Raw genomic sequence first — 17,389 nt, 5'->3', positions numbered from 1 at the left:
ACTTTATTAATGTGGCAAGTTGTGGTAGAAATTAGTGGCTGGTTGGTGGTCTCATGCTCAACAGGGAGCAAAACCACCTCCTGATTCGACTATGTCTCTTCCTCGCTCTCGCGCTCTCTTCTTTTTGTGTGCTGGTTTTTTTTTCTGATGTTGAAAGAGAGCAGCAGGTGTTGTTGCAGGGATTTCTCTCTCGGCTTGATTTTCACAAGGTTTCTGTACAAATCCTTTTCTGAATGAGTATCTATCCCAGACTTTGGATTTCCAGTGCAACAGATTTAGGAATAAAAACAAGAGTTCACTCAGCAGGTATTCGCTGAGATATCACTCACTGTTGTGGAAATTTCAGGAGTCTCTTCCTCTGTAGGTTTTTTTCTCAAACAGGTATCAGTCGCTCCAGCTCTAAAGTTTTTTTTATCCGAGAATGTCTTTATCTCCTCCTCAGGTTGTCCAACAGGTTTTGAGTCTTGCTCTTTTTCTTCCCGTCGCCTCTGATGTGGTTTTCTCATCCAGCAGCTAAAAAGTGTTGAACCACAGCTGTCAGACCACAGTCCTCTCTCATACAGGTCACTGCCCACTTCCTCTTCCTGTTATTGTGGTCAGAAATCCTCGCTGGTGCTCCCTGCTACCGCTCCTTTTCCTGTCCTGGAGGGGGAAACAGAGAGAGATGGAGGTATGGAGAGGTATGGGATTGGTGGAAAGAGGCAGAGAAGCAGAGAGGGAGCACATATGTCAAAACAGCTCAAAGACGCTCGGAGAGGCAGAGAAAGCAGCCGGCTCATGTTCATGAAGCAGATGGAGTGAGTGTGTGAGAGAGAAGAAGGGAGGGAGGGTGATGGAGAGTAAGGTGAGAGAGGCGTTACTTCTCAGAGAGAGAGAGAGAGAGAGAGAGACGGAGAGTGGGGAAAGATTTATTATTCATGTGTGTGAGATAAGGATTAAGTTAAACAGGTTATTGGGGATAATCCTTAGAGATTTCCCCACATGAGGCTGGTAAATATTTCAGAGGGCTGACTTCGGTGGGTGAGTGTGTGTGTGAGTGTATCTGACAGAGAGATCTCGTCTAAGCCGGTAAATGAGATGAGTCGGATGCCCCACCACACACACACACACACACACACACACACACACACACTCCATCTATCTCAGCCCCCTCCTCTTCTCTTCAGGGGGGGATCGGTCGTCAGTAATTTGGCGAATTGGGCAGGAAAGCCGGCTGTGTGTTTTTGCATGAAAGCTCTCCTGTGGCTACAGCAGTCGCTCTCTCTCTGTCTGTCTTCTCACTCCCTCTGTTTGCTCGCTCTCTTGTTATTTGCAGTTTCAGTTCCACTCTACATGCAATATTTTCATTACAGCTGGGAACGGTATTGCCTAACATCAACATGACGAAAATCAACATTTACTTTAAAGCCTTTCCCTTCTTGCAGTGCCAATATGTACTTTTTTCAACAAGTTATCCAAACTGAAGGACAAAAGTCACTGATTGTTTGTCACTGCCTTTCAAAACTGTTATACATTTTTTTCTATATGTTTCTCTGTGTTCCTCTGTGGTTAAAGAACAGAGAGACTTGATTCACACTGGGAATTTTTAGTCTATACCAATTAGTAAATATAATGTATATAAGCCTATCAGCGAGCTGTGCAGTGTGCAAAAGTGGTGACACTTGATTTCTGCAAAAAGTTCACGTACACCCGAACCACACCGGGCACATGGGAGAAGTTTGACTTCAGGGCTTTCTGACAGGAAGACAGGACTTTCACCCAGGAGGCCGCTGATCGTGTCCCGTGTGAAACCAAAAGTCAGCACTGATTTATTATTTTAATAATGTTGATTCTTTTCTTAAACCTAACCAAACTGTGACCGTTTCACAACGTTAATCACTTGTTATAAAGGCTTTTTGGCAGAGACACCTGAGGCCTATTAATGTGTGTTTATTAACTGGCCCCTGGTCTCCTGTCATTTTGCAAAAGTGGCCTCCGGGCAATGCAGGGTCGTCTTCCAAAAAACGCTGAACCTGGCTCAACTTTTGCTGCAACACAACGTGACATCACCTAGAAATGCACTATGCCAGCGTCCAATTGAATACTGTGATTATTTTTTAACATGAACACCATATTTAACCTCTCAATCATTAAGATGGAGGATAAAGTGATCGACGCCATAATCATTTTTCAAAGTTGTAAAAAGTCTGCCCGTCTCGTGCTATTATATACTGCCGTTCAGTGTTTTGGCAGCTTCATGAATCTATTAGTGAAAACCAGCCTTCTTGGATTGTATCTTAGCGTCTCACGGTACCTGAAGTGTCAACCCAGCCCGGTGTGATTCTTTCTTCTGAGTGTCTGTTATAACGACATCATGCTACTTCTGGCTTCACATTTGAGAGACTCTCTCAGTTACTCTCTCTGTTAGCTTGTATGCATTTCTTTCTTTTTATCTTTCTTTGGATATTTTTTATTCCTGCCCTTTTTTTCCCTCTTGTTTCCCTGGTGAACTACACTTTTCTAAGTGTCATCTTGTTTTTGACAAAGAACTAACATCTAACTTGAGGGAAAATCTTTAACTCTATTCCCTCTCTAAAGTGTGTGTGTGTGTGTGTGTGTGTCATTTTAGACACATAAGGGAGAGACTAGTGACTCTGATGACAGTTACACGCCAGAGAGAAAGAAAAAGTCTGAAGGACATTGACTGAAAATCACTGTTTAAATATCACCCAACATTATTCTCATTATCAGTAATAACAATACCATAATTAACACTCTGTGGTTTGCATATCTCTATTTATATTATGTATAATACGTATTGTACATGTTACCTAATATAAACTGCTTTGTAAGTATTAATTTTTGAAAAACAGGCCTAAGTCACCTTTAATTTTGAGCGACATTTCATCGAGACGACTTGGGTAGAGTCAGTGATGGATGTATGTAGAAAAGGAACAAGAAAGAAAATAACAAAGAGAAAGAGTTTGTTCTCACGTCGGCTGTCTGTTTTCTTTGAGTAAACGAGGCGTCGTGTACAAGAGTGATAGTTGTCCCGCAAAGAAACAAACAAAACATCACAAATTTGATGGAAACTCTCTTGTTTACACATCTCATTTCCTCTCCCCCTCTGTGTCTCTCTGTCATTCTGTCTTTTCAAAAATCCTCATGCTCTTGGCCTACTTTTCTAAAAAAAAAAACACTTTGGCACTAAAAATTGCATCCTCGCTCCACACATGTAAGGAAACGGGTGATATTCCTCCACTGGTGGTTTGACTGGAAGAATACCACTGGGGGCCGAACATCAAGGACTGGAGGACTGAGAGAGAGACAGAGAGAGAGACAGAGAGAGAGACAGAGAGAGAGAGAGGCGCATGTCTAACATGGCAGATCTTTTTTAACAGTGCTATATCTGACTAAAAGGGCCGCTTTCATCATTAACACCTACATTGCTTCTGATATAAGTAGATTCAGAAGGTAGACAAAACAACATGGAACCCACTGCAAACTCTGCTGCAAAGGTGGGGCATATTGGGGTGAAGCACTGTTAGTTAACAGGCAATAATACATTGCGACCCAGTCCACAAGGTTTTTTTGTCGATATATCTAGTAGTGCTTCTGATTTTAGAGGGGCAGTTTACCTAAATATCAACAAAACACATTTTCCCACTCATCAAAACAGTGGTCGTAAATTGCTTTTAATTAATGGCGCACTGAAAACTAAACAGCAATGTGTCTTTCCAGAAACAATATAATCCTCAGTCTCCATTGTGAACAGAAATTCCCAATAGAAAGTGTTTTCAAATGTCAGTGTTTAATGCTTTGAGTGCCGCTGACCTCTGAGTGAACAGACCTTTTAAAGCTACGTCTGATTTCTTATTTATAGTAAAGTATTGGCTTCTTAGTTTAACAAGTATTGTAATTGACGTCTGCAGGACGTAACAAACCATTTGTCTTAAATTAACTGACAAATCTGATGGAGCACTAATTCACTGTCAAGAAACTGTAGTATGGCACAAGAAGAGATACAATTTTAGTTTTTATAATGAATGGAAATCATGAAAACCATGTTGTTACTGTGAGGAAAAACCCAGCATTTTTTTCTTCTCTTTCTGTTCACATGCTAATCTTCTTTTGTTTTGAAATGATTTCTCTTTTTTTTCTAATCATACTGAAAGTTTGTTTTTCTTTTCTCTTTGTTTGTGGAGATTGGAAATAAATGGCTGCCTGTTTTCTTCAAGCCTTGAGGCCAACATTTTGTTTCGTCCCCTCCACCTTTTTGTCACAACATGCTAACTCCATGCTACGTATCGTTGCAACAATTACTCTTCAACACTTTGTTATTTGTGTATCTGTGCACATACTTGTGTAATCAAAAGAGCAACAGACTGCAGTTGTAAAATCTGACCCTTTGTCCATCTGGTACCATGCCTAATTATCACATAGAGCTTTAAAGGACCCCGTCACACTTTTACAGTATCTCAATCAACATCCCATAAACTAATCAAGGATAGCATTATACACCATTACATTTAGCGACTATTGTAAAATATTTCTTCCCCCCATAATACTTAATCTGTTGAGACAGTCATAGAATGAGGAATAGCAAGAAAAGCTGCAGTTTTCCTGGTTTTATAATCTTATTTAACCTCCTTTTTTCCTAATCTCACAGTCTTATCTGGTAAAGAGAATGATTACAGGTCTTGTGGCTGAAATGAGTCTTTCTTGCTGCCGTTTGGCCGGTGCTTGCATCATCAGGTGTAGGATTTTGGGTGGTGAACAGAGCCTGCCTACGTGATACAGAGTATTGACAAGTGCAGTGGAGTATAAAGGCATGTCATAATATGACAAAAGCATGGAGATAGGGTTGAAAAACTGTGAAGTGGTTCCTTAAATGGTGAGAAGAGGCACCAAAATCCTCTACATGTCCTTGGTGAATCATTTGATCCAAAGCACCATGCTAACATGTAGCCCACTTTGAATTACCTTGTGGTTGAAAGGTGCTATACAGTACAAATAAACTTGCCTTGTCTAGATTCTACGTCACGACTTCAAGGTTAAACTTGGTAAATTGGTTTGTAGATGTTTTCACCTTTAATCCATTAGTATTAACCAAATTTAAAAAATTTATATTTTGTCACAGATTACGCTTTCTATATGCAAGACTAAAATCTTACATAAATAGACAGAAGCAGCTTTACTGTAGAATACTCTACACCCACCTCATGCGTCTAAGAACAATGTTTCCACGCTTATTACTGCACAAGCCAATCACTAAACAAATTTAGCATGTATTTGCAGTCATGATTCATTAGTCGCGCTGCAACACATTTGTTAATCGCTTCACCATCACATAAAAGGCTGTTAGAAAAGCTTTATGTAAATGTCAGTCTGATCAAAATGGTTTTACACTCTTCCTCACTGTGTTGTTGCATCAGAAGCTCCATTCATTTCCCGTGAAAACCTGCATTTCTTTAGTTCTACCTCATCCTCAGCAGTTGTGCATTTGGGTCAAACATACATATTTGATTGTATATCATATTCAATATGTACACTTGAGCAGATGTATTGAAATATCCAGTATCATGCATGTGATTAGAGGAACCATCACATCCATCCACTCGGGAAATGGAGGCTAGGATAATTAGCTTCCACTTTCCGAGTGGCCAGCTTAGATTGCTGAGGTTAGCACTGATTCCCACTATGCGTCACATTTTTGTCCCACATTATATTCAGGAGGGGGGGTTTACCTAACGTTAGCTGTCTCTCTTTCATGGGTCCAGCTGTGGTGATGGAAAATTATGTCAAACTTCGAGACTGTCCTCCCGTGAGAAATAAAAGCATCAGTCGGTTCAGCCAGTCCCCTAAAACTACATACGTTTAAGATTAAGCGACAAAGCCCTCTAGCAGCCGTTGTGATAATGATGGGAGAAAAGTCGGAAGTCAGTTGACGTTGTAGCACAACAAACTCCACAGAAGGACGAGGTGTCAACAAAGCATTGTATCACATAAGACCACTGTCTCCCATTTCTCCATTTCTCTTAACCATGACCACGACCGTTCCCAAACACTGACCTAGTGTTTATTATTGTAACCATCCCCTTATCTTAATGAAGTAGTAATTTTAACCCACATTTCCCCATTTTTGTGCCTAATCCTAACCAAGTCTTAATCATAGCAGTATCGCATCATAAAACAGATTTTTTAGCAGTGATTTGTAACAGGTCTAGGAGGCACAGACAAATGACATCATCCTGCCAACAGAGGCGTTAGCTGAGGAAACGGCTCTACGTGTTGTTCTGAAGGGCGTCGACAAACGTTACTCCACAAGTAAGTTAACACTCTGTAATTTACGCTGTGGTTGGAGGAAAGACACAGAGTAACGTACAGAGCCACAGAGTACCACAGGGAGTGTTCAAACAGACTAAGAACAGCTAAGAATATCAGTCTGATATAGATTTTTTCTAGTGATCTCCACAGACACCTAGACTCCTCCGTACCACCATTGTCTATTTCTTTTCTTCTCTCAGGTAAAATGACACAGAACACAACAGAGAGACAGAAACCAGCTTACATTAACGCCCATGTCAAACGTATCTTCTCTCAGTGAAGTTGTATAAATGACTTGATGACCTATTCAACAAAATACCTTACAGATGTTGCACCACCTTCAAGGGGAAAAGATCTCTGGTTTACTGGCAACGAAATTCCAACAGAGTCCAACAGAAGTCTTGGGCTGTTCTGCCTGGCTACCTCAAGCAAACAGTGGGTACCCTGCTTCATCTCAGCACACAATCTATAACAGGTCAGACTGAGTCGCATATGTATGATTTAGTGTCTAAAAAGCAGAACTCTCCACCAGTCCTTGGCTTCTTATGCTTCTGACAAGCAGCAATTGAGGATAATGGAGTGAAAAATGTAAGAATATTGCCAAAGTATGTTTTCCATGGCCTATAAAATTAAGAAGAATCAGCACTGGTCTGCAGCTAAAGTTTATCTCTACTGTTTCTGTTCAGCACCTGCTTTCCTGTATTTGTACTCAGTTTTGTGATAAGCTGCAGTATATTATTTGGGTCACTTAGTATTAGTGAAGAATTACAAATTACCTGGGGATTTAACAAAGTAAGAGCGTAGGACTTCTCTTTCCACTGGGTGTTCTTATTTATTGCGTCAAAGTCTATAAATAAAACCAGAAACGATACCAAATGTTCGGATGCTGGTGGCTGATTTGACACAGTAGGAGTTGTTTTATATTCTACTGACTACATAATCTTAAATTTGAAGTGAAATTATGATGCATTCACAGCACTTTGCACCCTGAAAATGTTGTGAAAATGGAGTTGTGGCAAACAAAGAAAGATGCCTAACTCTTCCATGACCTCGTTTAAAAAAAAAACGTCATTTCAGTTTTTACCAGCTTGAATTGTTATGACACACAGATCCGGAGAGATGGGACATTAACCCCTACTGTGTGCATGTGTGTGTGTGAATACTTTTGTGTGACTATACAATGCTTGCTTACATGTGTGTGTCTACCATTTTGTGTGTGTGTGTGTTGTGTAAATAGACAAAGATCCCTGAGGACAAATGATGAGGAGATGATATCTTGTGAAGTGTGCCCTTTAAAAATAGCAGGGTCGCTGTCAACATTACTTGGCGCTGGATGAGCTTTCTGTTTCTGTGTGTGTGGGTTTGTGTGTACACTCCTGCATGCCACCATGATCTGTGTGTGCACTATTATATGTGTGTGTGTGTGTGTTTGCGAGCACATGCGCTCCTCCACTGTATTTATGTTTGAGTTTTCTGCGTGTGTGTAGACAAGTAACAGCTATTAGGATCTGTCATCATGCATGACTGAGCTCTACATGGCCTGTGTGTGTGTGTGTGTGTGCGCGCTAATAAAACGTGTGTGTCCGCAGAGAGGTATGAGGTGCATTTAACCAGAGCTCCTGTGACTGATGTAAATGGTAATGTGAAATACCGCCTCCGGGCGACACAGACAGAGAGAAAGAGAGAGAAAGGTGGAGCGTTGGGGGATAATAAATGAGGAAGATGATCAAACAAAGGAGCAGAATAAAACAAATAATAAAAGCATTTTTATATACAATATGTAAAATGTAATGTAATATATCTCCTCTATAATCTGATCTCAACACATTAAAAGTGTTATTTGTATTACCATTTCACTATTGTCAAACGAAAATCTTCAAGAACTAAGAAGACACGCTTGTTTTACTAACCTAATATCCAGACTTTCATTTAGTTACCACCTCTTTATTCAGTGTGACACTGTGATTTTGTTTACCACATTTTGTGTAGGCAGGAGATTATTTTTGCTCTCACATTTCACCTCTGACTGATGTATTCAACGGCTCCGTTTTCATTTTCAGGCAACACAGAAGCCGTCAGTAAGCTGTGTAGGGGTCAGCAGAGGCTGCAGAGAAAAAGGGCTGTGGGAAAAAAGTTGAACCTGGCTCGACTTTTGATGCAACGCAATGTCAAATCTTCATAAACCTTGAATCTAATGGATCTATTATCAAACTGAATTTACTGGACCATATTCAATCGTCCCCCAGCCCCACCCCACCCCCCACCCCAAAAACGCAGGGCTGTTTTCAGAAAATGTAGTTATTGAAAACGGGATAATCCAAAGCAAGGTGTCACGGTAAAGGAAAAGAATAGATAAAGTAAGTAAGTTTTTGACATATCAAAGCAGATGAAATGCACAGGTGTAGTTAATAACATTGATGACGGCTGCATGTTATTTAAGTGATCCAATGCCAATGTTGGTATAATGTGCATGTTTGCAAATTTCACCTGTTTTACACGCTATGACATATCAAAATAGCTGCAGTGAAAATTTGAGAAGTGGGCATTGATTCAGTGGTCTGGAAATAATAAGGTATTGATTTTGCTATTGTCTTTTTTGTATATATATACTGTATATAATCCAAAGCGCTTGGAAAATGGTATTGGAAAAACTTGACCTGACACTAGATGAAAAGTTAAGTTAAGGGATCGTGAGGGCGAGAGCATGAATGTGTGTCAGGTGGCACTAGAGGAAAAGTCAGGGGTTCACCAAAGTCAGTGGGCTTCATCCTCTGGGAACCATGAATGTCTGTACATAATTTCAAGGAAATCCAGCAAATAGTTGTTGAGATATTTAAGTCTGGACCAAAGTGGTGGACCGACGTTGGCCATCCAATCTGCTAGAATGGCTAAAGATCTGGCTGTATTTCACTGAGGCAGATAAATGCAGTTTAAAAGGCAGTTTTAAGATTTGATTTGCAACGAAGTAAAGTAGGTGTAGAACATTCGAGAGAAATATGGAGGTAAAAAAGTAAGTAGGAGGGAGGGACTGAAGGATAGAGGATACTGTATCACACATGCACACACACTCACATTATTCATATGCAACATCCCTATTAAAATCCAGAGATAATGACCTACAAATTTCTCCCAAAACGGACTCTCCGCCCTGTTGCCTTGTCTTGTTTCACTCCCCAATCTCTCCTTGTCTCTCCCACCTGTCTGTCTCTTATTGCTCCTGTCTTTCATCACTCCCTCCGCTCTGTGGCCGAAATCTATCAGAGGTTGAATCAATGACGAGATGTCTGAGGGTGTCTCTGTGTGTCTTTGGGTGTATGTGTGTGTGTGTGTATCTGAGGTCTGAGGCAGAGAAAATATGTGTATGCCTTTGCACATTGAGAAAAGAAATCTGTGTGTATGTGTGTTTCTTCCTCATTATGGAGAGATTTTGTGATTGTGTGGTTTAATGTGCTCTGCCTCTCTCTCATCTCAGTGTTTCATATATCAAAAAGTGTGAAAAACACATTCACAAGTGTGTGTGTGTGTGTGTGTGCGTGCATGTGTGCGTGTGTTTCCTTGAGGATGCTAACTAGTGGATGCTAAATAATGCAGCGTTCTGCCGAATGCCTCTCCTCCCCAACAACATCCCCATTAGTGATTCGGGGTTTGAAAATGTTAATGCTTTTAACACAGTCACTCCTCATTCACATCAAACTGGAGAAAATAGCAGGACTGGAGAGGCTTGCACATACAGTATTACACAAACATGGACAGAGGCAGAACCAGATAGACAGCCTTGTACCAAACCACAGGACATACATGGAGAGACACAGACATGCAAAGATACTCACAGAAACATAGAAACTGACACATACATGCTAGCATATGAGCCAGACACACGGCCGGCTGAGAAAGAGGTTTAGACGAACGGGGCTTTTCATCTTCTTTATTATTCAATAGTCTGTACTGTCTAATCAAATGGTCTCTTTCTACTGTATTTTCTCTTGTGCCATTTTCAATTGTCTGTAACTTGTGCTGCCATTTTTTGCCAGGAGCATCTCAAAAAAGAGATTCATTGAGAATTTCATGGTAAAATAATAAAAATTAAACTACCGTTGGCTATCAAAGAGGTTAGAAGAGCTGCCCGTCACACCTGGAAGGTCTTCAACTTGAAAGAAAGCCGTTGGTCCAATCCCCTGAGCGGTGGAAGACCACTGTTGGCAGGGGGGAGGAAGTAGTCCCTACTGTGGAGGTTCCCCAATAGGGCATAACATGAGTGGCGGTCCAAGATCCCAGACTTGTAGGAGGCAATAGATCAGTAACGAGGATGTGATCCCTGCCTGACTTCCCAGCCTCAAACACTGTCAACAAATGTGGTGGTGAATCTGCTGGATGGCTTTACGACACAGCAACAAAAAGAGGTAACAGTTCTTCCAGTAAAACCGGAGAAAAGAACATGGATGTATTCAGAGAGCTGGATTTGACACAGCAAGTCAGTCTTGCTGCTAATTTGTAAAAAAAAAAACAGTACTGCAACAAAAACATTTTCGCTATAGACCTCCATTATATGAGATGTCTGTAAAATTGTTAACAAGACACCTTGAATGACAAACAAGGTCAATATTTACATCATGAAGGGTTAATATTCTTTTAGAAGACCTATTTTTATGTGTGTGAGTGTGTCCCCTCATCATAAAGTCTATTCTAATGCATTTGTAAGAAGAAGCAGAAGCAAACCAGGAGGATAAATTCAGCTCTCACAATACATCCAGTGCCCTTTCAGAGTTTTTCCTGATGAAAACATTGTCTGTCTGCACCATAAAACCACAGGGTTTATGGGAAATGTCATAGTCAAGCACTGACGCTGGTGTGAGACGCCAATCATCACCATCCACCGTGGTGGCATCTGTTTACAATAATTCTACCGATGTACTCTTTTAATCGAGTGTACAGATGTTTCAAATTTCTTTATATGGCACTTGCAACATCTTACAGCTGCAGCAATGAGCAGCGCAGCTCAACGCTTTGTTTACAGGCAAAGGGAGTGATGCTCGACTTCTAAAATGAGGCAATAGAAAACCAACTCACATTGCAGCATAGAGCATTAAAATTCAGAAACCGTGAAACTGGCATTCGTTTTATTCCCCCTTGTTTGAATTTTGGGCAGCGCTCAGCAAACAAGGTGAAAAGAATGAGCTCCCGATTTTGAATTCTTTTAAAAAGTGACAGAGAAAGACTTTATCTTTTCAAATGACTGAATTCAAATGAACTCACAGTGCAACTGAAAATGTGTTCAGTTTAAACTGCCTGAGGCAGAAAGGGAGAAATAAACATGCTCTGCGCGCTTCCTTTTGTTATTCCTCCCTCTCTTTTGGTCTGAAAATGGAGCATCTTTAGAGGAATTCTACATTGGTGTGACATTTCAGATTTATAGAGAAAACAATATACATAAGGTATGTTTTCACTGGTTCAAACACAGTATTTTATTATTTAACATCCACACTACACTTGAAACATAAGGATTTCTTTGTCTTATAGTCAGAGATGTTTGTGTGTGTTCCCTTCTACTTCACTGTTGAGCTCGTATTCTTATTTATTTATTCTCTCTTTTTAATAATTTGCCGACAGGAAGGTGAATATTGTAGCTTCATCTATCTAGGAACCATATTGTGCTGCCGGGATCACTGTGTGTCCCTCTGGATTAGAACGTCTGCTAAATGTGTTAAAAGGTAAAAATGTAAATTATTTCATTTTCAAGGTCACCAAACTGTGAGATTTTCTTTGACACCAAGTCATGCAGCTGTGATGCGGAGAGCATCAAGGTTAAACTGTTTTGATGTTTCCAGTAGGTGATCTCCTTCTCTCCCCCTCTCTGATGATGCAACCTCTCCTCACTCCTTGCCAAACGGTGTTAACTAGTGCCCAGACTCTAGGACCGTCTCCCGCGTGCCTTTTCTTGTTTTTTCTTCTTTATTGCTGTCCCCCGCCCTCCTGCATGCGTTTCAAATGCCCTCCCTAGAAGCACGGCGAGCACTAAGCGCGCCAAACAAATCTGACTGAGTTGTTTATCACAAGCGCTTGAATGTCAACTTGGCAAAACCTGCAGCTATAGCTGTTGTGTGGAGAGGAATGAGAGTAATTACACAGACTGACAGACATAAACACACACAAAAAGCTTGCAAGAGATGCAACAGTGCAATCAGAGACACAAACACACACACACACTGTGTTTTTTTTATAATAAATAGACTGAGGCGATGCTTTCATGTTGCCTCTTAGTTTACAGTATGATGAAGCCGTTAATTGTCTTTCTCTCTACCTTTCTCTCTCTTTACTACATCTTTCTTTACCTCTTTCTTGCTGTCTCTTGTTTCCTCTCACCCTTCTCTCCCTCCTTCTTTCCACCTATTTCTCTCTTTCCACCTCTTTCCCCCCTTTCCCTCTTTTTCTCACTCCCTGGTTCAATGATTGGAGACTTCAAATTGCCACTGAATTTCATCATAAAACCCCACTCTGCTCTTACTGCCCTTGTTGCCTCCTGCCAAACACACAAAGATATGCAAGCGCACATGCGAGCTCATGCCACCAGAACCTATTATTCTGGGTAACTATCAACAAATCCATGTCAAAAACAATTAGAGAAAAGGGGGGGGGGGGCTCAGAAAGAAAAGCAACAGAGAGAAAATTGGAAGTTCCTTGTTTGCAAAGAGCGAAAAAATATTTATTGAAGCGTCTGATGCACACAAATCAACAAAAGCACACAGAGCAGAGGAGGGAGATAAGAATGGCTGGAACGTAACATGCAAATAGGCAGGCAATGTGTTTCGAGCTCAGTGCTCTCCCTCCGGCTGCAACAAACCACTTTTCACACAAACATGCATATACACAATCAAACTGACATGCAGGTACAGTCACTAAATACTTGATTTACGTATTTCGAAATATCACACCAGTGCATTCTTGTTTTACCAGCCTAATTCACGTTTAAAAAAAAAATCCATGTTATTTCTCATCTTCAAATCTACGCCTCGCTTTGACTAATTCTAACACAACTTTGATTCATCCATTTGCCAAATCTGATCAACTGGCAGGTCTTTCTAGTGAAAAATCCTCCGGGACACAGGAAATGGTGAGTGTTATGTCTCCGAAAGTGGGCTATTTAAACAGAAGAGGATCTGAGTCATGATGAGCTGTAATATCTGTTATGGACAAACGAGCCACATTCTGAGTTTCCGTTCAAAAGCGACTCCGGTTTTTATGCGGCGAACAAACGAGGTCTCGTGGTCAAATCGCTGCTGGGGGTCCACAGGGGACAATATTGACCTTGTGGCATGAATATTTGATAACTCAGTGGAGTGTACTCTTAATTATCATTTTTGATTTGATATATTTTCAGTTATACGGGTATACTATGAGTCATTGTTGGATTCTAACCCAGGCAAACGTCACAGTGACTATTATTTAACTAGCTGAAACAATATTTTTGGAATGAAGTAGTGGTAAACAGTAAATAGTAAAGGCCAATATGGTATCAGTGCAATATTGTTCTTTTTTGGCTGGCATTTACACGTGTGTGTGTGTATTTTCATGATCTTATTTTTATAAGAATGTATCACAGAAAACATCAGTGAAATTATCTTACTTATCCCAGTGGTAGCACTAACAGGAAGCTCACCAAGATTGAAATGATTCATCATCTGGAGAGCATAAAAATGCTCAGTAGTTTCACGGAAATCTGCCTTTTACCTTTTGACACTTGTTGTGTACATGATGGTTAGTTTTGGGGAGCTGGAGGGAAGGGCAGGGCAACTCTAAAAACATAATTTATCTTCTGGGAACCATGAATATCCACAGCAGATCTCATGAAAATATGGTCAGACTGACATTGACGGACGGACATCTCCATCATAAAACAACTGGAAAACTCAACGAAAAGCTTCGGCCGTTCAAATTTCACTTTGATGTTACAAGTGAGGTCACTCCATTGTTGCGTTATGTACAAAAGGAAATTGGTCACAGAGCTGACGCAGACCCAAACACTTTGTGAATTCAGTGTTGTGGCGTTTACTGTCACACACCGGTCAGCTGGCCGTCTGCTATCTATAACACATGACGTTCGATTTCCATTGACTGAACATCAAACGCCACTTCCATAAAAGGATTTCCTCCCTGCTCACATCTGGAAAAAACATTGCGTGTGTGTGTGTGTGTGTGTGTGTGCCAAGTGAGACAGAGAAAAAGACTTAATCTCATCTAGCCAATCCTTAATCAGGTCTCTCCAGTCCTTCCCCTGGTTCCCCTAGCAACAACCCTTCACTTCCCCCTCTAATCTGGCGATATGTGTGTGTATGTATGTTTGCAGACATGTGCGTTTGTGTGTTTGCTTTGCCATTGTCTCTCTCTCCATGTTTACCCTTGGTGTTGTGAGCTATTATGAACCTTTTCTCGTTAAATTACAGAACAGTTTTCTTCTGAAACTTTGAGTAAAACATCACAGGCCGGAGAATTTGAGTGAAGTAGCTACATCGTTCTAGAGTTTTTACTGTTCTGTTGTCCAGCTGTGGACTGGTCAGAAATTTCCATCGGCTCAACAGGAAGGAAGAGGTTGCAGGGTTTCACAGTGCTTGGTGTATGTGTGTGTGTGATACATGCTGCTACTGTTTCAATAGGAGGAAGTCAGTGTGACCCTGCACAGAAGAAGAATTCCTCGGTCCACAGCTGCAAAAATAAGAAAAAATTCCCTGACAGTCACTGGTGCACATTTTTGTTGCATTTCAGCCTGCTCACGTCACTTTGATGAGTTGACAAGTACTCACATTTACTGTCCTGTTGGCCACTGTGGGTGATTCATGAGAGAGCCAGTGACTCTTTCCACTTGTTTATAGGTGAGAAGAATGTCGCCGCCTTTGATACCGAAAATGTTTGTACCGTGCAAACCAGCGGGCTGGAGGAGACCAAACCTACACGGACCACAGAATCAACAAAAAGAGAAATCTACAAATATACAAACAAGGAACACCGAAAGAGAGAGTAGAAACAAATGATAATAGCCAGTATTTTTAAACCTGGGCTCTATTTTCACATATTTTGGGGTCTAAATGACTAATAGGCACAAAGCGCTTTGGAATTGGTCCAGTAGATCGCCTCAGCCGGCGGCCGCTAAACTGTCTCTGTCAACTGTCAACTGTACCCGTCAAAGTAGGTCAACTAAAAGTGCTTGTTTTTGCCAGTGACAGGCTCAGATTGTTGTTCTAAGTGTCTTCCTGCAACAACTCACCTCGCGCAAGACTTGCGAGTGAGACTTCTCCTTGAGTGAGACCTCTGTTCAACAAAAAGGGGATCCTTTCCTTAATGTTGTTGTCTGTCACTGGCAAACACAGGCACTTTTAGTGAACATACCATTGCAGCCTGTTTCATGGCTGCCAGCTGAGGAGATCTGGTGGACATTTAGACCCCAAAATATATAAAAAAATAGGGCGCAAAATAAGTTTTGGAATTATCCTCTAAGGACAAAGAGGGGAAAACACACCCACAGTAAATCAAAAGATGGACGCTGCAGATGGGGACAGCTTGTGGAAACTTGTGGATTTCAAGTCTTGCAGGATATGCAGGACAACTTTTCTATCGTTGCAGTTTTTGTGCTCTCATGATTCAAACTGTGGGCATCATTTCTGTTCATGTTTTGGTTTTGCCCTTGTAGCTTGTTGAATTAACTTGGGAGGACACTATAACAAACAGTCTGTAAGAGCTGCTGCTATTTTGAATTGGTGCATATTATACTTTAAATTAAGTAGAATACTAAGTGAATATTAGTAGTATAAATTTAGAATTGAATTACCAAGATGTGATCAGTAGTATAATTATTTGATGATTAAATAAAATTACCATGAAAGTGATAAAAAAGAAAATGCCCCTAAAACATAAATTGAGTTTAAAAATGCTGTCTGAATAAAAACTAATTTCTTATCTCACTTTCTTTCTCTTTCCCTCTCCCCCTTGTCCTTCAGTGCCCTTGTGACATGCATTACCCCTCTCTCTCTCTCCCTTTCTCTCCCTCTACATGGAAATATCCCATCGCTTGCAGTTTCTCTTCTTTATTCAGTGAACTTGATGAATACAACCAGAAACGCTGAGTTTTCCCTTTCAGTGTCACTGTATTCCCACACTCCCACAAATCACCTGATAGAACAGAATAAGATAGACTTGAATTCAACAGAATATAACAGAATACAATAGGGGAATAGACTTTAATGGATAAAGCCAAAATCCATTAAGTGGATGGCAGTTTTTCTAATAAAGTCAACAGGATTACGCAGAGTAGAAACTCCTTTTAGGTTCACACTGCAAATCTGTTGAGAACACCTCTGATCTGTCTGAAATCAGACGCATATTTCTCTCTTAATCCCAGCTTTTCAGCTTTCTTTCTCTCTTGTTTTGTTAAATTCTGCATCTAATGTTATTTTGGGCCCAAGCTAGTGGCTGCATGGCTGTCGTCTATCATTCGGTCGGCCCTCCTGGTCCAGACTGAAAACTACTGTGGGATGGTTTGCCATGAAATCATGATTCCCAGAGGACTGACTTTTGTAATCCTGACTTTTCCTGTCATTTTTGGTTTGTGGTGAAATATGACAACTATTGGATTGTCATGACATTTGGTACACACCTTCATGTAATAACTTTGTCTCCATACAATATGTTTCTTCACATTTAATGATTTACTTTCCTTAATAATTACTCGTCTGTTAATAGACCTTAACGGAGGCTCATTCCATTTAGGTGTGCCTGTCTCTCATACTACACTGGCATGGCTTCCTGGCTCACCTAAATGGAACATCATTAATGTTATTAGTTACGCCTTTTCCTGCTATGACAAGCCGAGATTCACGTTATTGTTTTAATTCAATCACATTTTCCTGATCAACACCTTTTGGCACACTTCCTGACTCTCTGTGCCTTGTGGATACTGTAGGCTGGGTTCTCCCCAAAGACTGGCTGTAATTCACCTCAGCTGTAATCACTTACTTTTTAATTTCAGTTGCATTTATACTCTTGTGTTCATATTATTCCTTTTGGCTTTCCCTTCCTTTATCTATTTGCTCAGCTC

Source organism: Enoplosus armatus, chromosome 12 (assembly GCF_043641665.1).
Source record: "Enoplosus armatus isolate fEnoArm2 chromosome 12, fEnoArm2.hap1, whole genome shotgun sequence".
Taxonomy (NCBI): Eukaryota; Metazoa; Chordata; class Actinopteri; order Centrarchiformes; family Enoplosidae; genus Enoplosus; species Enoplosus armatus.
Note: the sequence above shows the minus strand (reverse complement) of the source record.